At 34.7% G+C, this 26,597-nt stretch overlaps 1 protein-coding gene and 1 long non-coding RNA gene across 2 annotated transcripts in view; one reads left to right on the top strand and one right to left on the bottom strand.

The window, feature by feature from the left end:
- Positions 1–26,597, top strand: part of LOC125652354 (uncharacterized) — a 270,302-nt gene that overhangs the window by 98,510 nt on the left and 145,195 nt on the right. The gene's annotated exons all lie outside the window — the stretch shown is intronic.
- LOC130053025 (uncharacterized) lies at positions 5,381–7,050 on the bottom strand. Its single transcript, XR_008801460.1, has 3 exons — positions 6,914–7,050; positions 6,411–6,471; positions 5,381–5,396 (listed from the first exon to the last, which is right to left on the bottom strand). It is a non-coding gene; the product is annotated as an uncharacterized LOC130053025 (long non-coding RNA).

Here is a 26,597-nt window from a genome sequence, read left to right as displayed (position 1 = left end):
AAGCATTACTAACATTGAGTATTCGGTACTAAGTAGACGGACATCTGTAGTATTATATGCTCTCATCTTCACAATTAGCGTCATACATTGATTAGAGCGATTGTATACTGAACAAATTTCTAACTCCCCACTCAAGTTTTTGCATTATATTCTAATCATATTTAATTACTTGAATATAACTATTGATTTGTATAAAGAATAAGTTATAAAACATCTCATCTGTAGTGAAACCGCCTCATCCAAAAAGCACAAAAACGTATCGGTATCATATTTGTAATTCGCAACATCTAAATCTACGTACCGCTCTCATTCTACGAGTATTTGATGAATATACCAGCGGATGTAAAATAGCTTCATCATTTTGATAGTTAACAGTCAAACAAAAAGTTTAATCTTACCATAAAAAAGTACCAATTATTTGGAATTCGCAACATCTAAATATGCGTTGGTCCCCATTTTGGGACCATCTGATGACTATACTAGCTGTATAGTATAGTGGAGAAGGCTTATATAGGCTACAAGCCTGCTGCCTAATCCATTTATGTTTCATACATAATAAAATATTGTTTAAATTAAATACTAGCGGTTTGTAATGATTGATGTAAATTAGCTTTATCATTTTGAAAGTTAATAATCAAAGAATCAGCTATACCCCGGTAGTAAAGGAAAACAAACATTTAGTGAACTGCTCCAGCTTCGACATACCAATAGGCCCTGCACGTTTTTGTGCGGTCACGCCTTGCATTTTACTACAATAAGTTTGTATTTCGTAAAGACAATTTAGATATAGAGAACCCAATAAAAAAGGTTTTTTTTTTTTTTTGGAAATGAATCGTCAACTGGAATCGAACACGATTTTTTTTTAACATAGCTGGTCAGCGTCCAGAAAACACAACTGTGATCCCATTTGTTGCCGACTTATAACAAAGGTATTTAACCCGGCAGACGATAATGTTAGCAAATTATTATATACTGCAATAATTTCTTTTAATTTTCAAATTTTAAAAGTAGGAGAGATGAGTATATTTATGTACAGTCTATAACAATGTATACCGATATGGGGTATTGAAGAAAGTTTGTTCTGTTAGATGATAATATATATTCATTTACAGAGTAACAATAAAAGTACAACCGTTGTTCAATGTATAACAAGTTCATACTGCTTTTATCAGATTAGAGTGTTATTCTACCAAATCTCGCATATCTATATATTTAAAATCGAATGTGACTTTGTCCTGCCATGCTGGTTGCTGGTTATAGATTGAGCCATGTTACATTGATACTACTTATAGGACTGGTATTTTGATAAAGGGTTGGGAATGGCGATTGTAATTCAAATTATCACCAACACGTTGTATGCCCTGTATATGTTTATGATTGTCATGTTTTTAATAAACCATGTATTTCAACATTTTAATTCTTCCATGAAACTAATATTGCGTGTGAATGACCGTTCATTATTGACATTGAATTATATACCTATTTGTATGGGGAAAAAAAAAGAAATTGAATGTATTACAGCGGAATGTACTTTTTGTCTATCAAAATTAAATGATTGATTGATTTGATATTGTTCATTGTTCCTCTCGAGAATCTTTCACGCAGATGAAGACGTCAAAATTGCAGGTGAAGGACTGCAAATGTTAGGCCTATGATCGTCACTCACGCCTTCGAACAGGGAGGGATCTTTATCGTGCCACACCTGCTATGACATGGGACCTCGGTTTTGGGGGTCTCATCCGACTGTCTTATTTAGTCGCCTCATATGACAGGCAAGAAGTACTGAGGACTTTTATAACCCGGATCTATACAGGAAATAAAAGGTAAAAGGAAGAAGCATGGGGCTTAATTACAAATATAATGAGCAACCCGATTAACGTGAATGATTGATTGTATGTTGTTTGACGTCCCACATGAGAATTTTTCATTCATACGGAGATCCCCCGATTAACATGAAGCGTGATGTGGAAGGTTACAGAAACTCATGGCGTGATTTATATTGTACTGAAAATATCGAGCGTCGACATATTTTGTTGCATACTAGTTAAGGTTGATCGATCCTCGTGTGATGTCATAGGTTTTTGCAAAAATCTTAATAAATTAAACTTTGCGCATGATAGAAATATATCTTTCTGAGGAATTTTATTCACTGGATATAATAAAAAATATGGTAAACTATTAATACTGAAAAAGTTTATATTTTCCATAATCAATTATTTCTGATTAAAATAATTTTGTCAAGGGCAATAACTCCTATGCTGTAATTTCCTCTACTGGATGTCTATTATACATTGGTTTACCTAATATCCATAATCAATCTATACATATTTATGAATTATCAGTTTTTTAAAACTGTTGATATTTAAATTTTGTCATTTCAACAAGTTTTTATCTATTTTTATTATTCTGTTTAACCAAAATGTGTGATTTTCTGATGTTGATGTATACTTCTGTTTTTGTATGTCTGACATCTTTAAAAAGGTGGCAACAGATATATTTTCTTTGGTTATTAATTAAATTAAACTATATTGAGTGGAAATTAATAAAGTTTTCCCACTTTTAACCATTAATATTGATAAGTCACATGAGGATGGAGCTACCTTAAAGCATATTTTCTGTTCGATTTTACGAAATATCCATGGACATTCTTCATTTTTACTTGCATACCATCGTTGTTGTTTCTAAATTTGTCTGTTTACACCCGTAAGTGATGGCGCTCTCAAATATTTCATTCTTAACTGAATCATAATAGTGCTTACAATAGGTAAAAATCTGACACGGTGAGGTATTTATAATATTTTGACAAGTAGACTTATTCATAAAGAACTGTAAAATGTATTCCTATATTAAAGAGCGCTATACACTGACATTTCACCGGATGACTTAGACGTAATATGACGTGGTATGCAGAAAGGCGCATTGTGTATAGCATTATATTTTTTCCACTAACCTCCACTAGCCTGCTTAATTATAAAGGTCAGTACGTCTCAAGAGTTAATTTTAAGGTGACCAATTTTTCGTACACGCTGGTCAGTGTCACAGAGAAAGACAAAAATGTAGCCTCCTTAGCTAAGGTCACAGGCGACCATTCCTCTTCCTTACTTGAAATTTTCCCAAAACGGAAAAAACATCAATCCTCTTCCTTATCAGAATAATAAAGCAGAATAATAAAGATGAAATTCCTGCATGAAGAGGAATTTCATCTATATTCTAACCCGGATCCAACTGGACACGAAAGTCAGTACGTCATCACAGCGAATTTTAGATTACCTATTTTCACACACGCTAGTGGTCACAATGGCTTCTCAATGTATAGGTATACCACCAGTTATCAAACCTACCGTACATGTAAATGTTGTCAAAGTTACACACAGATGTCAATGTATAGTTATACCACCAGTTATCAAACCTACCGTACATGTAAATGTTGTCCACAGTTACACACACACTTCAGTGTATAGGCATATCACCAGTTATCAAACCTAGCTTACATGTAAATGTTGTCCATAGTTACACACAAACTTCAGTGAAAGACTACAACATACTTGTAGCCTCCTTACCTAAAGTTACTGATGACGAAATAAGGTTTAAATCGAGATCATATGGGGGAAACGGAATTGTATGAAGATGACTTCGATCTCTTCAACACATTCATTAGTAAAGAAATAAGCAATAGGTTTTACTAGAAGTCATTAGTAAAGAAATAAGCAATGTTTTACTCGAAAATGATTTTAATCATGGGCCTTTCATGATATGTATCATCCGCAGTTTTTATGTATCAAATCACAAAAGTATCTCCTAAACGACACCTGTAATGGCAATACATCAGTAACAACATAATGCAAAATAAACATTTACATCATTAATGCATAAAACGTAATTGCCTTACTTCGTTTAAAATATTATTTACAATTAATATAGACGGAATGTTGAGGAAGAACAATACTCCTCCCATCACAACAAATGCATAAACACGGAATGGCAATTATTAAGGACACTGTATAACAAATACTATTGACAAGTAGTGTCCCAACGCTCATATAAATATTGAAGTGAGATCAGTCATCTCATGATTCGCTACAGTCTACAACGCACTATACAATGTTCTTATAAATACTGAAGTGTGATGAATCATCTCATGATTCTCTATAGTCTACAACGTACTATACAATGTTCTTATAGATATTGAAGTGTGATGAATCATCTCATGATTCTCTAGAGTCTACAACACACTATACAATGTTCTTATAAATATTGAAGTGTGATGAATCATCTCATGATTCTCTATAGTCTACAACGTACTATACAATTTATTTATGTCCTCTTATTTACATATATACACAAATAAGCATTATATAATTTTAAAAATTGTGAGCTACACACAATCTTATACAGAATCACAATATCGCAGCATACACTATTCATTATACATTGCATGTTGTTACAGAATTCTTGCATTCATTCATTCACTCAAAAAGTAAACAACATAAGGTATATTTGATTGCACGACCGCTAATGCGACAAATCATGATTAAAATGAACATTTAAATTGGTTTTTCACAAGAAATGGCTAACTGCTCTCTCTGGACATACATGTGAAAAGGTACGTTATAAAACTCCAAACAGGAATCCAATGACCAGCAGGTGAAGCAGGAGAAAGTAACCCCATATCATCTTCCGGATTCCTGGGCGCATGCGGATCAAGCGATTCAAAGTTCGACTGGAAAAGCAGATGTATTCTCTGAAATACACACATTACAACGTGACACTACAACCACCCAACACAAAGCTACAATACCCAACAATTACATACATACCTGTCCATATACACTATGCAAGATATTGTATTGTTTAGCTGTTTTCCCGAAACACTAATCAAATTCTCAATTATCTGGTGGCGCCCTCTTTTTATTGGTAGAAGATAGACCCCAGACACACTGTACATGGGAAGAAACCACCGACCTTCCGAAAGTAAACTGGGAAACTATCCTACTTACCGGCGCGAGTAGGATTTGAACTCGCGCCGATCATAGGTTAGAGCCGTGTGATTTTGAGTGCGATGCTCTAACCACTCAGCCACGGAGGCCCCATACATACTAATACCTCTATATACATACATTGCTAGAAAGGAACATCCGCAGCAATGTTATGTGTGTCCATCCCAACCCATCCTAATAAAAAAAATATTTTAAAATTTCGTGATTGTAGATAAAATCCACATCAATAATTCAACGGCTATATTCCCATACAGCTTATACTGTTTATCACCTAGAACATGGCAAAGTAAATAATGCTGTAAAAACATACGGTATCAAAAGCATAATGTGAATAATCCACTTACCGACGCACTCTAAGCCAATTCCACATCCTCTGTCCATAACCAGCCTCACTACGCACTACAGGAAGAAATCAACAACGCATTTCATTACATTCTACCACGGTTATTACAAAGATGAAAGAAATAAGTAATAACTAATTATACAATACAAGAATATTAAACAAAACATGGTTACTTTCTACCATGGTTATTGCAAAGATCAAAGGAATGGCACGGTCATTATTATGTGACATACCTTAATATGTGATACTTTATTATGCACTACAGGAATAAATCAACAAAACTTTAGTGCAATGCACATATTATCATTTTCTTTAGTTAGCACCTGGGACCTTTCGGTTTCATGTTTCTAGCCCGCCTAAACATTACAACGTTAAATAGTTCATCTGTTTCTAGCTCGCCTAAACCTTACAACGTTAAATAGTTTATCTGTTCCTAGCATACCTATTGCAACGTTAAATAGTTTATATTTTCCTAGTCTAAACCTTACAACGTTAAATAGTTTATCTGCTTCTATCTCGACTAAACCTTACAACGTTAAATAGTTTATCTGTTTCTAGCCTACCTATTACAACGTTAAATAGTTTATATGTTCCTAGCCTAAATCTTACAACCTTAAATAGTTTATCTGTTCTTAATCCGCCTAAACATTACAACGTTAAAAAAGTTTATCTGTTCCTAGTCTGACTAAACATTACAACGTTAAATAGTTTATCTGTTCCTAGTCCGCCTAAACCTTACAATGTTAAATAGTTTATTTGTTACTAGCCTAAACCTTATAACTTTAAATAGTGTGTATGTTTTTAGCCTAAGTTTCACAACGTTAAATAGTGTATCTACCAACACTTTACAACGTTAAATAGATTATCTGTAATCATGACTAAATGACAAATCAGATAAAGACTGAGATCCTGTCTCAGGTCAGATCCCACGACGTCATGACAAAAACGAATAGTAAAAGTTGACATTGTTCAATAGCCAGCATTGTATCTATGCGTAGCAGATGTTGTGACTATCTAACATTGAAGTTACAAGGTTTGTGGTTACTATAGAAATGATATAAACCACTTACTCAGCATGGGACTTGCTTCTAGGATTCTCTCATCATCATCATCTTCAATTTGGAGATTGATCTAAAGAAAAGTGATCACTTATTAACAAACATTTCTAAAATTAGAGCGTGCAATACATTAAATTAAACCGTGAGCAAATAAAACAAAATGTCACTTATGATAAAGATCGACATCTCTTAGTTTCTCTTGATGTGATTGTCTAGAGAGTATACATCTGGCAAATCAACTCTTTCTCCCATAATAATATTCCTTTTATAAAGAACATTTTAAACCAACAATTCTTTGGTCAAAATATGGCTTATCCTGACACCCCCCCCCCCCCCGCGAGTATATTTCATGAATAACAATTTCAATTGAAATCAAAATTCATCATATAATAACTCATATATGACAATCAAAACAGAATTTTTTTTAAACAAATAGGCGTTTCAGATTGATTAATGTTTCGGTCCACAATAATAGTATTACTCGTTATGAATACATTACACAAAAGTGCCATTACCTGCTTGTTATCTGCTACAAGCCGGGCCTGCTCCTGCATAGTGTTCAGGGCCTCTTCCAACTGGAATCGTTGTTCCCTCTCCATCTACAGTGACTTCTCCAGGGCGTGGTGCTGGTCGTGTAGTCGTTCCCGAGTTAGCTCCGTCTCCTGCAATCTATATATAATGGATGTCAGATCAAAATTCAATGATGGTAGAGTTACAATTTAAGTCATAATCATACATGTAGCTACAGAACGTGAAATTCAATCACTAAAATGATTAACATACATATGAATTAATGGATATATTCGAGAAGAATGTTTCATTGTTTGTTTTACATCCCATCAAGAATGTTTCACTCATATTGAGACGTCATCAGTTGTAGGTGAATTATCACTAATTTAGATCTATGCTTTACACGCAGGGTTGTAGGAGTGGGAGTTCTTTTAACTTGCCAATGCCTGCCACGAGACGGGACATTTGTTATAAAGGTCATATCAGAAAGATCCATGCTTCTCACTTCTAAATGCCAAACGTTTGGCTAAGGATCAATCACTACCTATGCTTACGCATTATGTTTGACGCAACCATGGTGTCACGGGACTCGAACTTACAACATCCCGGTTACAAAGCAAATGCTTTGACACTGAACTACCACATCCAGTCCCATCATGAAGCATGAGTGTACTACAGTCAATATAAGATGACAGAGAACATGGCAAAACGATAGAATTCCATTAACAATTATGGCATTGCAATCACAACTTTCGTGAAGAAGACGATATCAACCAGCGTAATAATAGTATTGCCAGTAGAACAATTATCAAAATACATAATTAGAGCCAGCAGAACAATTATCAAAATACATACTTAGAGCCAGTAGAACAATTATCAAAATACATACTTAGAGCAAAGTTGTCCGATTTCATCCATTTCGTCTGTGTCAGGGGCAGACATGGTGATTTTAGTTTCTTCTGGAACAATTCGCTGCTCTGAAACTGCAGTTATTTCTACTGAAGAAGCCCGTTGCATGGCCATGTTAATGGTCTTTGTTTCCGATTCTATCATCTAAAAGTACAGCAGTTTACCAAGTAATGATAACATGTTTAACAGGAATAGGTCTCAATGTTTGATGTATAATAATGTGGATTCATTTTTTAAAGAAATGAATGAATATGTCGCATCATACCTTGGACTGAAGTGACATGTGCGTCTGATAAAGGATTTTGTATTGATGTTGTAAAGAGCGCAGCTCATTCTCCTTTTCTCTTAATGACTTCGAAAGGTTCCCAAGCTGAACATTAAGGTAACTTCTGTCTTCAGCCAGTTGGCTTACCTACGTTTATAAATATGAATTATTTTATCCCATGCCAATATGTTATGAATGACATTTGTGTTTTTATAACGGATTCTGATAGAAAGTGCAGTGCCAGATTCGATACATGCAATTCACATGTTTACCAAACCTTACCTGCATAGCCATTTGTTGGCACCTTGAATCTCTTTGCTGAAGTCGATGAGCCATTTGGTTGAGTTCGATTTGTATTTTGTTTTTCTGATCCATGGCTGTTGAAAACTGTCCTTGAAGTCGCTGATAGTCTGCATGAAAGTTGTCCATCTGCATCTGTCCACCATGTGGAATGCCTAACTGAGCTCTCAAAGTCCCATTATCAAATTTAAGTTGTTGTATCTGTCCCTCGGCTGCCAGCAGTTCGTGACTAATGTTAGAATTATTCTGAGCAAGATCTTCACACTTCTTCTCTAGCTGTTGTATATTACTCAGCAGTGTCTCCTTTTCTCTTATTGTATGCTCTCTCTCTCTTCCTTAATGTATGATGATTCATGGTTAGTGCTAATTTGTAAATCCCGGTGTAAGTCTTCAATTTTCTTAACCATCTCACTGTTCTCTGTCAACAACTTATGATACTGGTCGCTTAGAGATTCGTACTCTTTCTCCACTTCATTAAACATCTGACTCTGAACTTTCAGATGTCCCATTTCTCCCTTCATTTCGTCATTTTCAGTTGTGAGTAAATTAAAGTCTTCCATCAGAGATTCATATTGTTCTTGCTTTTCTTCCAGCTCCTTCTCTATATTGCTTGGAGCTGATCGAGAATGCACAACATCTTCCTTCCTCCCAAAAGATTTGATGCGCATTGTTGATAGTTGAGATTTTAAATGATCATTTTCCGTTTGACTTGCTTCGAGTTGATTTCTCAGAACTTTTATTGCGTCATCATCTGCCATACTGACATTGGATGCGCCACTTTTCCTCATCGACTCTACTTCTGCTCTTAAATTTTGATATTCATGCTGAAGTTTGTCAAGCAAAATTGCTTTTTAACCTGACCCATTTTCACTTCTCAGCTTCTCATTTTCGGACATTGTGTCATTCAGTTCTTCTTTGATAAGCTCCAACTCCTCTTAAAGTTCTTGCATCCTATTTGATGTTTCTGTACCCGCACCAGAAATTGTATCCGTAGATTTGCTTTCATCTCGCTTTAAGACTTCTAGTTCTGTCTTTAGTTTATCATTTTCCTTTTGAATTATTTCGACCTGGTTATATTTCTCCCTGATTAAATTCAATTCCTTCTTAAATCGTTCATTCTTTGTTGCTGATTGGTGGAGTTCTTCTCTTAACAATCTAGTCTGGTCTTCTACTCCCTTGTGGGATTTCTCTGTATCAGTATCAATTGAAGATTTCAGATTTTGAAGGTCTTCATACTTCATCGCTAAAGCAGTATATTCCTTTTGCAAGCTGTCAAACATGGAAGCTTTAATGGCAGTTGTACTGAGTTCTCCTCTCAAGTTGTCTATTTCGGTCGCAGTCTCATTTAATTCCTCTCGGAAGGAATCCACTTGGTCCTCTAGGTCTTTATTAATTTCCATTTTCTTATCCAGCTCTTCTTTTAGAGAGATATCTTCATTCAGCGTATTTGTGAGGGATTATTTTGGTTTTGTTTGCTTTGTTCTAGTTCTGCCTGAATCTTCTCTATTTCCTTTGTTGTCAGGTTTAAGTCCGAGTTCTTCCTGTCAAGTTCAGATCTCACTTCTTTTAGCTCTTCTTCCAAAGATTCGACTTCTTCTAACCTCCATTCCATTGCCCCGATTTTTTCTTTAAGTCCTTTGTTTTCATTTAAAACTTCCTTTAACTTCAGATCAAGCGACTCATATTCATCTTTTAAGGCATTCTTTTCTTTCTTCATTTCTGAAACATCTTCTTTAAATCCATCAATTTCTTCCTGTATCTGTTCACGTTCGTTTTCAAACTCCTTTACTCTTTCTAATAGATTTTGGATTTTTGTCTCACTTTCATGCGCAGTTCTTGTCTCCTGTTCCAGTTTGGAATTTGTCTCTCTCATCCTAGCCACAATATCTTTAAAACTTTTATTTTCAACCTCCAATGAGTTACAGAGCATTACACTGTCTTCTAACTTTCTCTCTAGTTCTATTTGTTTTCGCTCTGCAGTTATTAAAGAAGATTTTAAATCACTCATTGTAAGCATTTCATTTTCATATTCAGAAATCTTATCCTGAAGTTCCCTTTTTCTAGAATCATTGATTTCCTCTTTGCTCAATAAAGATGTTATCTGAGTCTGCAGTTCTAAGTTCATTTCCATCAGTGTTTTCGGTTCACTTTCCTTCTTTTGGAACCTCTCATCATTTTGTTGTAAGTTATTTTTCAACAGATCTATCTCACCAATTAACCGTTTTTCACTCTCAGATTGTTTTCCTATAGTGGTCTCCAACATGCCCTCATTCTCTTTCAGTTTCTCAATTTCAGAGATATACCACTGGCTAGTCTCAATTTCTTTCCTGCGTGTTTCCTCCAGTTCTTGAATCGGAGAGCAAGTTCTTCTTTTAAAGTGTTATCAGCAGCATTGTCTTCTTTGGTAACTTGTGCAGAACTGTCCTTCAAAACATTGACTTCCTCTTGAAGCTTATCACACTTTGTTTTGAAGGCTTTCAACTTCACCAACATCTTCTCACATTTTCCTTCTGATGACTTTAACTTGCTATGTATTTGACCATAGGCATCTTCCACTGATTTGAGTTTTTCCTTAGTGGTTTGCAGCTCGGTTTCGTCACGTCTACCATTTGCTGAGGACTGTCTTAAATGTTCTTCCTCCTTTAGTTCAGTTTTTTTCTGGAAATTCAGTGGAAAGTTTGTGAGCTGAAGATGCGGTAAAAGTTTCTTGTGAAGCAGCTGAGAGACGTTCAATTTCAGCCTTTAGAACCTCGCTTTCAGACTTATATGTTTTATTTTCATTTAACAGACTGTTGTATTTTTGCTTGTATTCAACCAAGTCATCTTCCATTTTACTGCATTTAGCATTTGATACATCATAGCTACTGTTCAATGCATCGTTTTCTTTCGTGAGATTTTCTACTGCTAACTTTAGATCCGAACAGGTGGAATCCCTTACACTCTCGCGCTCTGTCATTTCTTCAATGGTATACTTTAGATGTGCAACCTGAGCGAGTAGATCAGGATTACCGTCTTCAATTTCTTTCAGCTGCTGGGAGATGATCAATTTTTCATCATTGACTTTTCTTGTACAGTATGTAGTATTTCTCGTTCGTCTTCAATCAGCTTCTCCATTTCACTGATTTGTTGTTCTAATTCCTTTCCTTGTGTTCCCTGTTGTAAGGCTTCTGCATTATTGACCTGTAGTCGCAATGAAGTTAACTGACTGTTTACAAAATTCTGTAAGGTAATCAGAATGCCTTCAATGATTTGCACATTGCATTCATCTCCTATCACTTCACGATAACATCCTTTCACATTGTGTATTATTGACGATAGTTGGTCCTCTTTTTCAGATATCAAATTTGTAAGGGACAGAATTATTTCATTCTGCGTCTCTAACTCTTTGCTAATTGACTGAATGGATTCCTCTAGTTGTCCTTTCTCAAGCTCAGCTGAACGGAGACTATCATGAAGACTGTTCACCATTTCACTTTTAGAGCGAACCTCCTGCTGTAACGATTGCAATAAACAGTCAATGTCATTACTTTTGCGATCAAATTCTTCATTTTTTTGTTTATCCTTCTCTGCAAGTTGCATGTCAAGGTCTTTTAATTTTTGAGACAATTCAGTAATCATACTGTCTTTTTCGTTACTTTGCACCAGCTGTTCCAACTGACTCTCCATATTATTAATCATTTTATCTTTTGTTACGATATCCTTTGCTGTCTGGTCGGCTTGTGCTTGTAAATTCACACATTCTTCAGATTTGTCTTGAAGCCAGCCTTGTATTTGCGTCTTTTCTTCCTCTAGTGTAACCATCTGAGAATGCATCTCTGATTTCTGAGATTCGGCTTTAATAATGTTCTCAGTCAGCCTCTCTGTTTCCATGTGTAGCTTGTCATTTAGTTTTCTATTTGCAGTTTCTAAATCCTGAATAGTTTTATCATTATTGGTTAATTTCAAGCTCAGTGAACTCAACTCGCTTACCCGATTTTCAAGTTCTTCCTGAATCACAACAAGGTCTTTCTCCCTTGTCATTAACAAGTCCTCACAATCAGCCAGTTTCTGACTTAAATCATCTACAGCTGTTAGTTTCTCTTCTAATATATGAATTGATGATTCATCCGCCATAATTTTCTGCTTAAGCTCGGTTACTAAAAGACTTTCTTTCTCTTCAGTACCAGCATCCGTTTTGATGTCATTAGATTCATTTTCGAAATTTCCTTTCTTCTCCAGTTCAGCTCTTAGAGACTTAATTTCGGCTTCCATGTCTTCCTTTTTGCTAGTAGATTGTTGGAGCTGAAATTTTAATTTTTTTGCTGTTGCTAATGCCTTACGGAAATGTAAATCCTTGTCTTCATACTGCTTTTTCAGCTCTTGATATTCCTGTTCTTCTTTGACACACGTCTCCTTCAATGATTCTTTCATTTTATCTGCCTGGTCAAGTTGATTGAGACGTTCCTCCATTTCTTGCAAGTTTTCTAAAAGTGATGCGATTTTTTTAAAATCTTTTTCTTTAAGTCTCTTTAGCATCATTTCCTCATCAGAATTCTTATTGTCAATCAAGCTTGATAGTATATTTTCTTTCTCCTCCATCGAACTGGCCAGTTCATCAGAAGCCAATTTTAATTTCTGCAATTCCTCCATCTCTCTTCCAAGATCAGCTGTCCTCTGTTTTCCTTGATGAAGTTCGTCGATCACAGATTGAATTCTACTTTCAAGTGATTGATTTTTCTTCTTTTCTTGGTCTACTTCATCGGAGAGTGTCTTACATTGTAGTGACAAAAATATTTCACTTTCCTGAAATTTTCCCCGTTCACTTTCAAGTACTTTATTTGATTCTGAACACTGTTGTTGAAAATCACAAACCTGCAGTCGATATTGTTCACATTCGGCCTTTATATCTTTCTCTGATAGTTCCAGTGCATGGATCTGTTCTTGCAGGTTCACTATAGCTGTTCTTGATGTTTCAATTTCCTCTCTGAAATTTCCAGTTGACTGTTCTTGTTCTGCTGACATTGCCTGTACTATTCCACTTAACATTTCTACGGATTCTTCTGTGTTCTTTAGTTTGGACTTCAACAGACTTAGTTCCTCCATTCTTTCACACAAAGACCTCTGAAGTTGGGAGTTCTCAGCCGACAATACTTCTACGCTTTGTTGAGCCTCTGTCAATCTGTCCATTACCATTTGTTTATGACTATCATTTTCACTTTGGCTTTTCCTTGCATGCTCCAGATTAAGCTCCAGTTGAGAGCATTGGTCCGTAAGCTGTTGCTTACAGAGCTCCAGTTGAATTATTTTCTCCCCGAGTTGCTCTGACGTTTCATTTGCCTACAAAAGAGATTAAAAATGTTATCAATACTGAAAATCATATACGATAAATCATAGAATGTGTCCTCTGACATATAAAACTTTCATATATAAATCCAATCTATTACGGTAATATTTTACTGAATATTTAAATTACCAGTTCATAAAATCTTTAGAAATAATGATAGACAAAAACAATAATTATATATAGTAATATATGTATAATATAGTATATATTCATTATATATATATATATATATATATATATATATATATATATATATATATATGGCATATACACATGTATGTATGTATAATTCTACATGTAATTTTGCTGTAACTTGTTTACCGATTAGATACTGAATTCCGACTACAAAAATAGATAAATATGGAATACAAGAGTGCAAAGCAATATTTTCCACTACTTTATATACTATTCACCAATGATAAATACAATAATAACGATTTATACATTTTGTGTTTGATTATTCATTCGGCAAGCTAATTAAATTTAAAGACTATTTCAATGGGGGGGGGGGGGGGGGGAGGGGGGGCACCACTAGAAGAGTGTTTTCAGAAAACGATTGCTGAAATCGTAAAACTGTTTCTGGCAGCTATTTAAATCACACATAATATACGCTTTTTTCTTCATGAGAAAAACCCTAAATCTAATTAGTCATAAAAGTAAATCTCACTTTTAAAATTCGACTTCGACATGAATGTGTCAACTCCCAACCAGTTAGTAAATGTATAGGAATAAGTAAGTATTAGTATCAAGTCATCCTGGCATGCAGAAGGTGTACATACATATCGCCGAAGTTAGTAAGAAATGAACGGAAGCTGGCTATGGAAAGTCTATAGAGCATAGCAACTAATCACAACACCGAAAAGATAGTGTTAGCACAAGTGCAGTTCTACATAATCTCTTACATCTTGAGTTGTGTCGGATGTTTTCATTAGTTCCGTTGGTTTGGAAGAAGGCACAGCACCCAGCAGCTTTTCTGAGGATATTTCAATGATAGGCTCAACTACAACATTAGAAATTTCAAATGTTTCTTCGGCGTGTTTATTCAAAGCTCCAGCCTCTCTTTTCCTCACAGAACATGTATTTTGCAGAGGCCACAATTGTTGCTCTTTTTCCCCTACAACACTATGAAGGTGTTGGTTTTCTTCATACAAACGATTTACTTCTTCTTTCAAATTGATTAGCTTATCCTGCTCAATTTGCAGCTGATTCTTAGTATTACAATTTTCCTCCAATTCCTCTTTTGTAATCGAAAGTTCGTGTATTGCTTTCAAGCTCTCCTTTAAAATGACAATTTCCTTTTCTAAATCATTTTGCAAAGCCTCCGCTATATTTCCTTTCTTGTGCATTAAAGCAGTCTGCTTTTCCACAGAAATCTCAAGGTTAATTATACGAGTATTCTGTTCTTGAATTTTCTCTTCTGAAAATCGTATTGTATTTCGCAATTCTACTTTTTCAATTTCTTGTTTGGTATTCACTTCCAATGCAGTGCCCAATTGTTCATTCAAACGAGATTTTTCACCTTTTAGAATGTAAATTTGTTGTTTTTTCGCTTCAATTTGCTGTCTCATGTCTGTAATAGTCATTTCCCTTTGTCCCGCTTTTTCCTGATAAGAGTCATTCACTTCCTTCAAAACCTTTTCACAATTATTTTTCTCCATTAAAATAATTTTACATCGTTCTTCTAGAGCAGATACCTTATCCTCTTGCTGTTTGCAATCGGCCTCAGCTCGGGGAGTCTTTGACTAACAATATGAAGTTCATTTTCTTTCTCCTGATAGTAGTACTGGTATGTTTGGTTGGCTTCATTCAAACTTTGTATTGTTTGTTGTAAACCAATTACAGACTGCTGGTTTTCCTCGAAAGATGATGAAAAATGTTTGCACTTCTCTTCCTCCTCTTGCAAACGTTTTCGTAAATGTGTAATTGACAAATCGTGTTCCTCCATCTTCGAGCTCCTAACGTTATTGGCTTCATCTAGTGCTTTTACAGTTTCTTCTAATTGCTTGCTTTGGCTATCATAAAGCATCTGTATATGCTGCATCTCGTTTCCTTGTCGAGATAAATTATCTTTCAACCGCGCAATCTGTTTCTCTATACCTTGAACAACTTGTGTCTGTTCAAGAAAATCATCATTTTGCATAGTTGTTAGCTGTGAGCTGATATTTCTAATATGAGTTTCCTTTTTTTCCAGACTCTGTTGATGAGTTGCCTTTATTTTTTCTAATGATCGTATCATGTCTTCCAAGTCTTTCATTTTCCGCAATCTTGCACCATTAGTTTCGTTAAGAGATGAAATACAAGACTCTTTCTCCTTCAATTTTGCTGTACTTTCTTCAAAGGACAGGCGAAGTTGAGAAAATTCTTTTCGGAGCATTGATAAAATTGCAACAGGACTGCTGGCTGATTCAAGCGCCTCATGATAAACAAATTCATGGTCCTCTCTGATCACTTCAAAAACTTCCTTCTTGAACATGTTGAGTTCAATAGCTACTAAACTTGAAGATTCCTCTAATTTTAAGCATTTATTTTCCAAATCGATATATTTTTGTTTCAATCCCAGGATTTGGTTTGTTTCTCCGCTTAACATTGATTCAAAATCTTTTACTCTCTGAAGCTCTTCAGTATTAAGAGTTTCTATGTGCTGGCGCAACTTCTGATTTTCATTTTGACTATCTTCTAATAGCTGACGCCATTCAATTGGATTGGTTGTGTGGGAGGTTGTCGATAGTTATGCATTGCGTCCATCTATTTCTTCCAAGTCTTTTTTTGCTTGTTCGAGCTGCTTTATTTTAGCTTCCTTGCCTTTGCAAATTCTTTTTAATTTACATAATTCTTGTTCAAGATATTTTTGCACGTCACTCTCTTTACCCTCTAATAACTCAGGCTTCTCAGTCATCGATATATCTTTTAAAGAATCAAGTTCTTCCTTCATACTGGCAATAATTGTGTCTTTTTCTATCGAAAACTTTTCCATAGCAGCCAGCGAAGATTCAATGCCTCTAACTTCTTTATCATACCAATCCTCCCAACCATATACCCTCTCTTTAAGACCAAACATCTCTTCTTTGGCATTTAGAAATTCTCTTAAGGAATGCAACTCTTCTTGCTGGTTTATGGCAAAATTCCTTCCATCAACAATTTCTTCGTCTCTTGATTGAATAACGTCTTTCAAATCTTCAATTTGCCTTTCAAGTTGCATCACTACCTCAGAATGCATAATTCTCTCTCTCCATTCATTATCAACCACACTAGAGTTCAAAGTCAAATTGTCTGTACTTCCCCGTACATTACTGCTTCCACTCTCATCACCTCTATTTTGCTCGTCTTTTTCCATGTTCTGAAGTTTGGCAATTTTAGCATCTTTGGCTTTACATAGCGTTTAAATCTTGGATAATTTGGCATTTAAAGCTGCGAGTTCTTTTTGATGGTTATCTTGCATTGAAAGAATTAAAGCTTGTTTTTCATCTAATGTCGTTATCAGCTGATTAGAATTCAAATCCTCATATTCGGGGTCATTGTCTTCAGTGCTATCTTCTTGGATCTTTGGTTTGATAGCTAAGGACGGATTAGTTTCCTGACGTTCTATCAAATCGCTGACGATTGGGATTCTTTTTAGATGAGATTCATTTCCTTCCTCAAGCTTCTGACACCTGTTTTTCCAGTAATCAGCCTCTGAAGAAGATGCAGATAGTGACTGGATTTCAATTTCCATATCCCTCTCTTGACAGTGCAAAAATTCAATAGTATTTTCAAGAGCACAACATTTTTCTTCTAAGATGAAATTTTTCCTGTCACTTTCGATATTTCCTTCCGTGAATTCCCTGGTTCTATCTTCGACACTTTGATGTATGTCATGGATTGTCCGCTTGTGCTGTTTACAAACCTCCTCCCAACGAGTCATTCTTTCTAAATCTCCCTGCAGTAATTGTAATTCTTCTTTTTGTCCGAGTTTTTCAGGCAAATCGTTAATCCTTTCTTTCATCATAAGTAAATCTGTATCTTTTTCCGATATAATACTCTCTTGCTTTTCAACTATTTCTTCGAATTTACCAAGCTTTGTTAATTTTCCTTTTCCGACCTTTTTCATTTTCTCAGATTCATAAATAATGTTTTCTTTTTCTTTTCTAACCTTTTCAAGATCTTCAGATAGTCGTTGAACTTCGTTTTCTGATTCGTGTAGCTTTTCTTCCGTTTATAATAAAGAATGCTTAATTTTGCGACATTCTTCCTTCTCCTGAAGCAATAAATTGTACCTTTCTTTACTTGTCTCCAATTCTCTGTTTAGTTTTTGAATCTCCTCCTCTTTCATTTCTAAAGCATGTCTGAGATCAAGTTCGTTTTGTTCCAATTCTGAGCATTTTCCTTTCAATACTGTAATCGTTTTCAAATGATCTTCTAAATCACTTCTCAAACTTTGTTCAGTAGCACCAAGATCCTCAAGTTTTAAATTCATTTCAGAAATACTACCCTGCAGGATCACAGCATCTGTTACTTTATCTGCAAGAAGTTTTTCTTGCATATTTATAACATCTTCAAACTTCTTTGCTTTCGCCTCTTTCCCTTTTCCCAGTTTTTGTAATTTCAGAATTTCTTGAGCATTAACCTCTTCTTTCTCAAGGCTACTTTCATATGATTTTTTGATTTCCTGGAGTTGATAATGAACTGATTTTAGTTCCTCTTCTTTCTTTTTGAACACCTCTTCCATTTTCTTGACTTTAGTATCTTTTCCTTTGGTCACCATGTTTATTTTTTTAGATTCTGTCACATGCTTTTCATGACTCTCCTCGAGACTAACAATTTTGGATTTCAAGATTTGGATTTCTTCATCCATTTTTTCAACTTTTGATTTCAAGGCAGTATTTTCTTCCTCAAGCTGAGAAGAAAACACATGTTGGCTCTGGTTGCGTTTGTTAAATTCCGTGTTCTGTTGTTGTAACAAATCTTTCAAATGGACCAATTCTCCATCAAATTTTACTATTTCTCCCTCTTTCTTTGCAATGACCTTTCTAAGTTCCTCTATGTCATCAATCCGCTCCTGATGCTGAATAGTAAATTTCTGAAGTTCCTTTTGTGCAATTTGTTCCTCATATCTTGCATCCTCTACTTTTTCATTCAGTTCATTCACACTTTCGCTTAAGATAAGTTTATCTGCTTCGTACTGACTCAGCAGTTTCTCCTGTTCTGTTACTATTTCGTCCAATTTCTTTAGTTTCACTTCCCTGGCTTTATACATTTTCTGCAACTTTTGATTTTCAATTCGCATACTTTCGCTTTCGTCAATAACCTTTTTTAACGTTGTTTCCAATTTTTCTACTTTATTTTCAAAATCCTTTCTGTCCCCCAGGTCTTGGTTGTTCATTTCTTGTGTCATTTTAGATATCTTGACATCCTTTGCTTTACAAATTTTCTGTAGTTTCTTAATTTCACTATTAAGTTTTTCAAAGTCTGTGTTCCTATCCTCTGCACTACTCAATGGTTTTTCAGTCAGCAGTTTGTGCGAGCTTCTCTGAATTTCTAACTCCTGTTGGAGTTTAACTATTCTAGATGCATACTCATTTGATTCCACTTTGTGTTGTAGTAAGCGATTCTCTTTTTCTTCAATAGAATTCCTTAATTCAACATTCTCACTATTTTGCACCTTCACTTCCCTTTGCAACTCACACAACTCTCTTTGAACTTTTTCAAGTTTAATTATAATATCTGACTTTTGCCTAATTAGGTTTTCTTGTACCGACAACAAATCACTTATTTTCTTATCGTTTTGGTCCATCGCTTCTTTAGAGTCTCTTCGGAGGTCCAGAATTATATTTTCTTTTTCATGTAGCTAAATAAAAATGATTTGAGACGATAAGTACGAATGAAGCCTCAAAAATAAATAGGAAAGCAGTTTTGTTAACATAAAACAATGCCCCATATCCTTAAGGTCGAATTTAGCACAGACATTATCCTAACTATACTGACAAACCCCAATGCACTAAAAATCTGCTTTTTTCAATCACATGTAGATTGATCTGGCCATAACTCTACGTTCTCATTGTCATCAGTATCCATATGTTCAAAGTCAATAGTAATGAATGTGGCTCTAAAAACATGACATGAAGAGACTAAATCCTGATGGAATCCTTCTTACTTACTCGTATATTTATATAACTCATATTTATACTTTACTATTAACGTTATCAGCAGACATTATCATTATTTTTATTTCTAAAAAAAACTACTTTTCCTTTAATTGCAACTTTTTAGGACAAGGATGACAAGTCTGAACAGGATTTACTGCCAAAATGTCATTTCTGTTTGTGTAACATGTACACATGTAGGTGAAGCGTTTATGACATTTCTTTTGAAGGAATTTGGTAATGGGGATCAGAGCAATGAAACTTTAATTTGACATTTAAAAACTATCACTAGTGTCTTGATACCCCATCTTTAAAAAAACCTTAACCCCAAATCTGAGTTTCAGACTAGAACTATTCAACTAGAAATAATACAAAGTGTAGAATGACACCAATCCCTTTAAACCAGTCCTCTAAAGAAATCATCCTAAAATAAATTGATGATTTGCTGTTGCAAATTGGTAACAAAGTAGTGAAAAAATACTTGGGAGATGTTGTATTTCATTGTTTCATACTAATAGATTCCTAAAGATTTCTGATAGAACATCTTTCGAAATTTGTCATCTTGATTTGGAAAATACACGTCATAGAAATAAAATAATGCCAAAGGCTTAAAACAAGCGAAAATGAATAATTACTGTAAATGCTCAAACACATCATGACAGCTCTACTTTCATATTCTCTTAGTTCAAAACAAATGTACGTTACCTGAAATTTCAGATCCTCGTTTGCATCAGTCAATGCATGAAACTGCTCTCTCAATTCTGAATACTCACTTTCGCATTTTGAAAGTTCTAAATCTACTTCCTCTTTCGTCTGCAACATCTGCTTTAAACGAGTCTCTGTGTCTGTGTCTGTAGCTTTATGTGTCAATTCTTCATGAGATATTGTTATATCTTTCAAAGTACTATCTGCTTTCTGTAGCTCATCTTCCAGCGTTGTTTTCTCCTTATCCAGCTTGAGCATACTTCTTTTCATTGAGCTTATACATTCCTCAAGTTTTTCAAGTATTGAAACGTTTCCATCTCGTTAATAGAATTCATCTGAAAACTCGAGTGAACTGTGTTCTGTTGTTTGTAACAACTTCCTTAATCCCTGTTCGTAACCGTCAAACCGATGTTCCAAAACCTCGTTAGTTTCAGTTAGCTTCTGAAGTTTTGCTTGTTGATCATTCATCTCCTCCTTCATTTTCCTGTTTGTTGTCAAAGTAATCCTACTATTAGCATTTATACTGAGCAATGCTTGTTGCAGCTCCTCATATTCTGATAGCATTAAATAATGTTTACTGTTCACAGTTTCGACCTCACATCTTCCTTGTTTCAATTCTTCTTCAACACAATTCAGTTTTCTTGATTTGGCTTCTATTTGTTCAAGAAGGGAGGTGTTTTCTTCTGATATATTAAGAAGATTTCTTTTCAATGTCAAGATCTCTGTGTTAACTAATCCAATCCATCCATCAATGTAAGTTGTTTCTTCAGGGTCATCTGTGCCTAGTGTTAGCTCTTTGAACAATGATTTCAACCACTTCAAACAAGCATCCAAAGCCTTGTTGTTCTTTTCTAACATCAATTCAAATTCTTCACATTGCAATCTATCATTTCTCTGCTTTTTTTTTTCTCTAAAATTTTCTTGCTTCAACATTTCATTTTCCTTTATGAGTTCTTCAATGGATGTTACTTTACAAGACATGTCCTCCTTCATTTTTTCCATGGTGACATTCATGTGTAGAATATCTGACTCGACAGCCCCTGCCTTATTCAGACAATTCTCGTACTGATCATTCTTTTCTTGAAAACATATTTTCAATTCAGCATATTCCTTTTCTAAACAACTCTTTTGTTCGTCCATAGAATTCAGTTTTATTATGCTTTCTTGGAGTTCATTTTTAAGACCAGTATTCTTCTGTCTTTCATTCATAAGCAAGGAATCTAAATCTTGGAATTTTTCAACGTAATTTTCATTCTGTAGTATCAGCATTTCAATTTTTTGATCAAACATATCTTCTTTTGTTTTAAACGCAATGCTAAGTTCTTCATTTCTCTTACTTGCACTTTGCAATTCGTTTACCGAATCTTTCAAGCACAAGGTCTCATTTTCTAGTTCAGTATTGGTTAAAGTTAATGATTTCACTTTAAGATTTAAAGTTGATAAAGACACTTCTTTTTCTTCAAGATCTTTGTTGAGAAGTTCTGTTTCAGTCACAAGTTTGTTCTGCAATTCTTTCAATTCCTTGGTCAACATCGTTTTTTCTCTCACTAATTTCTCGAAATCTTCTTGGACTGATGTCAATTCTTCTCTTGTATTTATCAATTCTCTGTTCGACACTTCTAAATCGTTATTTTCTTGTAAAAGGTCATTCTTCTTGTGCATAAAAGTGTCAAGCTTCAATTGAAGACTATCCATCTTTGCACTAAGAGACTGGCACTCCTGTTTAGCACACAATAACTCTTCATTTAGCATTCTATTCTTTTCAGACATGTCTTCAAAATCCCTGGATGAATTTTCTAACCTTTCCTCCATGGATTGTATTTCTTTAATATGTATTTCTTCTGCATCTTTCATGTTACATTCCAAAGAGGAATAATTGCATTCAAGCTCTTGGTTCCTTTTATTCAACTCATTACATTTAAATTCTAATTCCGATAGCTTCACATCCCTATCCTGTAGCATTTCTTTACATTCCAGAACGTCTTTCCTCAGTTTCTCCTTTGCATTTGCCATATCTTCTTTTCCATTTTCCATCTCTATTCTGATTTTACTCTCTAAATTCAGATCAATTTTCAGTTGTTCTGCTTCTTCCTCTAATTTCTTTATCATAATTTCTAAATGATGGATTTCTTTAGACTTCGTCTTACTATGCACCTGCAGTTTTGTTATAATCGTTTCACGCTTTTGGTTAGCTTCATTCAGCATTTCAATTTCTTCTTCTAATACTTTGAACTGCGCAACATCGATGCCCTTCTCCTGTTCTTTTTCAGAAACCATTTGATGATAATTAATTTTCTGTTGCTTTAATTCATTTTCCAGGATATTAACCTCTTCATTTACCTTCTCCAGTTTCAATTTCAAGTCGGTTTTGTTAGTCTCTTCTTGCACTTTCTCTGTAAGTAAATCTTGGATTCTTTTTTCCAGATCGCTTTGAGCATTTCTGAATTGTTCAGAGTCTGACTGGTGTAATTGTCTTAACTCTTCTATGAGTACATGCTTGGCCTTTACCTCAATCTCTACCTCTGTTACTCTAGTTTGAAGTTCACTACATCTGTTTTGCTCGTTGATGTATTTTCCTCGCATGTCATTACATGTTTGTTGCAATATATCTGTTGTACTTCTACAAGCTTCATTTGTTGATGCTAAATCTGAATTGATCTTATCTAGCTGTTTATCTTTACTTTCCAAGTCGAGCATTAATCTCTTAAGATCTCCCTCCAGGCATTTTATTTTAGCGTTCTTTTCAACCATTTCATCATGGTTTTTTACTTTGTTCTTATTCTCATCCGATCTTACTTTCGTAATAACTTCAGTTATCTCAAAGCAACGGTTTTCTAGTTCTTGAGAATGCTCCATCAAGACAGTGATTTCTTGATCACGTTGCAATAATTTCCTTTGTAGTTCTCTATTTTCTTCAACTTGAGATTGGAAATTGCTCGTTAGAGCCTGGATCTGATTATCCAACTTTTCTGTTCCCTCCCTTAGGCAGTTAATATCAGACATCAGAGAGTTGATTTGAATTTCTGAATTATTCATTTCTTCTGCATGCTCTGACTTCAGATCTTGTAATTCTTTCAAAAGATTCACCATTTGTGTTTCTGATATTGTTTTTGATTCATTAAGTTCTACAATTGTTTCCTCTTTTGTCTGAAGCAATCTACGTTGATTCTCAAAAGATTGTTCTAAAGCAGAGGCACTTTCTTCCAAATGTCGCAGCCTGTCACTTGTGCAATGAAGTTCTTTGGTATGTTTCAATACAAGTTCTTTTACAACAACATTCTGCATCTGTAAATCCTCAACCTCAGCCTGCAGAACACACATTTGTGATTTTGTCAAAGACAGCTTGTCTATCAATGGGTCTTTCTCGTCGATTAATGTTTTCTTTTCGTCATTTAGACAAATCAGCTTTTCTTCCACTAAAACTAGTCTGGCATCTCTTTCCTGCAATGCTTTTTGGTGGTCTTTTAATAAATATTCAAGGTTTCCCTTTTCTTCTAACAAAATAGAATATCAACTATTGTACATATCTTCTCTTTTCATAGTCCTTTTTGAGAGATTCTTCGGATACTTTTAAAGAATTAATTTGATCAAAGCTTTTCTCTTGAAATGTTTTAACTTATCTCTCAGTTCAATTTCTGTTGATTGTAGGTTTTTTTAATTCAGTCTCTAGAAATAACGTGCTTTCAGTAAGAAATGAGAGTTGTTTTTCTTTATTTTCATTTTCTGTTTTAGTGGTGATTAGCTCTGACTGTAGAATTGAAAACATCTCATTTAACTTCACATTATCTTCAGACTGAGATTTGGATTCTGTCAAGCTTTGCTGTAACAAGTTTTCTCTTTCGTCTTGGACAATAGTATTCTCTTGAAACTCAGTCTTTAATTTTCTACTTCTGTCTCAGCATCACTTACTGACATGCCTAGGCTTTGATTAGTTGCTTTGATCTCGGTAATTTCGGTAACCAAAGAATTTATATCTCTTCTTTTCTTTGCAACTGAATTACTCATTAAATCATGTTCAAGTGTAAGATATTCCAAGTCTTTAGAAGACAGTGTGTCTCTTTTAGTTTCCACTCTTTCTAGCTCATTTTCAAGAACTTCAAATTTCGTTATATGTGTAGACAATTTTAAGTTCATTTCTTCAACATTCTGTGGAAGAACATTTCCTGCTTCACCCTGTTATCTCTGAGATAAACCTGACTTGATAAACATTATGATAAGCTTGTTCAGTTCATTTGCAATGATTAGTGGTTTAGATATGGTCCTTGGACTTGTCGTGCAATGGAATATTTTTTTTAATCTGATCAATATATGGGATTCAAAGTGGGTGTGATCGGTCGACAGGGTATTACTTATTCCAACAAGGCGCATGATCCGACCATAGGTGTTTCCTGGGTTGATGTTTGTTTTACTCCTAATTTTGTATTCTGTATAGGAATGACGAGATTGATCACTGTTCGGTACCTTCATCTTTTCATTTATCATATTACTTTATATTTATGATCTTCGAGGAGCTAATTCGGCTTGAGCATCACTGAAGAGACATTTGTCGAAATGCGCATCTGGTGCATCGAAATTGGTACCGTTTAAGTTTTACATACACTCAGCGTATAGTTTTAGTTCCGCCAAGGAATATATTCATTCACATCAGATACCAGATGTTTTATGAATCTAGAACACAAAGCATGCTATAAGACACATCAGATGTTTCATGAATCTAGAACACAAATCATGCTATAGGACACATCAGATGCATCTGATTAAACTCAAAGTTTAATTTCAGTATCTTCTCATTCCATATCAGTGTTCATCTACGAAGGTTTACAGCCCGTCCAGTATCATCTGGGCAGTGTATGTTGTAGAGGACTCATCGATGAAGGTTTACAGCCCGTTCAGTATCATCTGGGTAGTGTATGTTGTAGAGGATTCATCGATACAAATCGCTTAGTTTTGTTTATTCCAAAACAAAGAGAAAAAACTGCAACACCAAACTGGGCAGCAACAGTCATCTGACATAACAAGGAAGGAACAGTGATTGTTTTGCTTTAGGTTTCTTATGATTTTTATGTTAATTAGCGTGAATTGATCAAATAAAAAATGTACAATCAGAAAAGGTGAATCAGTCTTATTTAAACATTTTTAATTACAAACAACTAGGAATAGTTATATTAATTGTGACCATTTAGAATGTACAATGACACTGATTTATAAACATATATGTACTGTCTTACTATGGAAATTATCTATGTTAAAATATATTTTTGAAGTCATACAAATATACAATCTTAAGCTATAAACTTCATTTGAAAGAATTTGTTTAACTTTACTGTTGAAATGTTCGAGATAGCCGTAAAAACAAATGAAGAGTGAAATTTTATATGAAACTTACCAAACAAATTTTAACGATGCTTAAGAATTATTCTCGGAAACATATTTGACAATCTATCAGTTAAATCTTAGTTCATAAAATTCCTGGAAGTAACCCTGTTAGAAGGTTAATCTTTATCTGTGAACAAAATAAGGTAAGTAGAAACGCTCTATATTTTTCTTCATTTTCCTTGGCCTTTATTCTCTATAGTCTTCTTCGGTTTTCTTGGCCTTTATTCTCTATATTTTTCATCAGTTTCCTTGGCCTTTTTTCTTAATTAAATCACACTCAAAATATATTTCCTCCTAATATTGTATGTTGAGCAATAAACTTTTGTCTTTTTGCTTATTGAATTTTAACTGCACTTGTATTCCTCCGAGAGGAAGCCTTTGACTAAATATTAGGGCAATATCTCTATCCGTAATGCAAAAAACCTCAGAAAACTGTCTGACCTATTTTCACTCCAAAAGTAAGTCAAGGATGGACCAATCCTGCTGAAATGCAAACTGAACTTGTATTCCGCTGAGAGGAAGCCCTTGATTAAATATCAGGGCAATATTTGTATCCATAATTAAAATAAAAGCCCAGAAAACTGTTTGACCTATTTCTTCCAAAAAGTAGGTCAAGGATGTAAAAATCCAACTGAAATGCAAAATGAACTTGTATTCCTCTGAGAGGAAGCCTTTGACAAAATATCAGGGTA

The sequence above is a fragment of the Ostrea edulis genome, chromosome 3 (genome assembly GCF_947568905.1).
Source record: "Ostrea edulis chromosome 3, xbOstEdul1.1, whole genome shotgun sequence".
In the NCBI taxonomy this organism is placed as follows: domain Eukaryota; kingdom Metazoa; phylum Mollusca; class Bivalvia; order Ostreida; family Ostreidae; genus Ostrea; species Ostrea edulis.
This window is presented reverse-complemented; position numbering and strand designations above follow the sequence as displayed.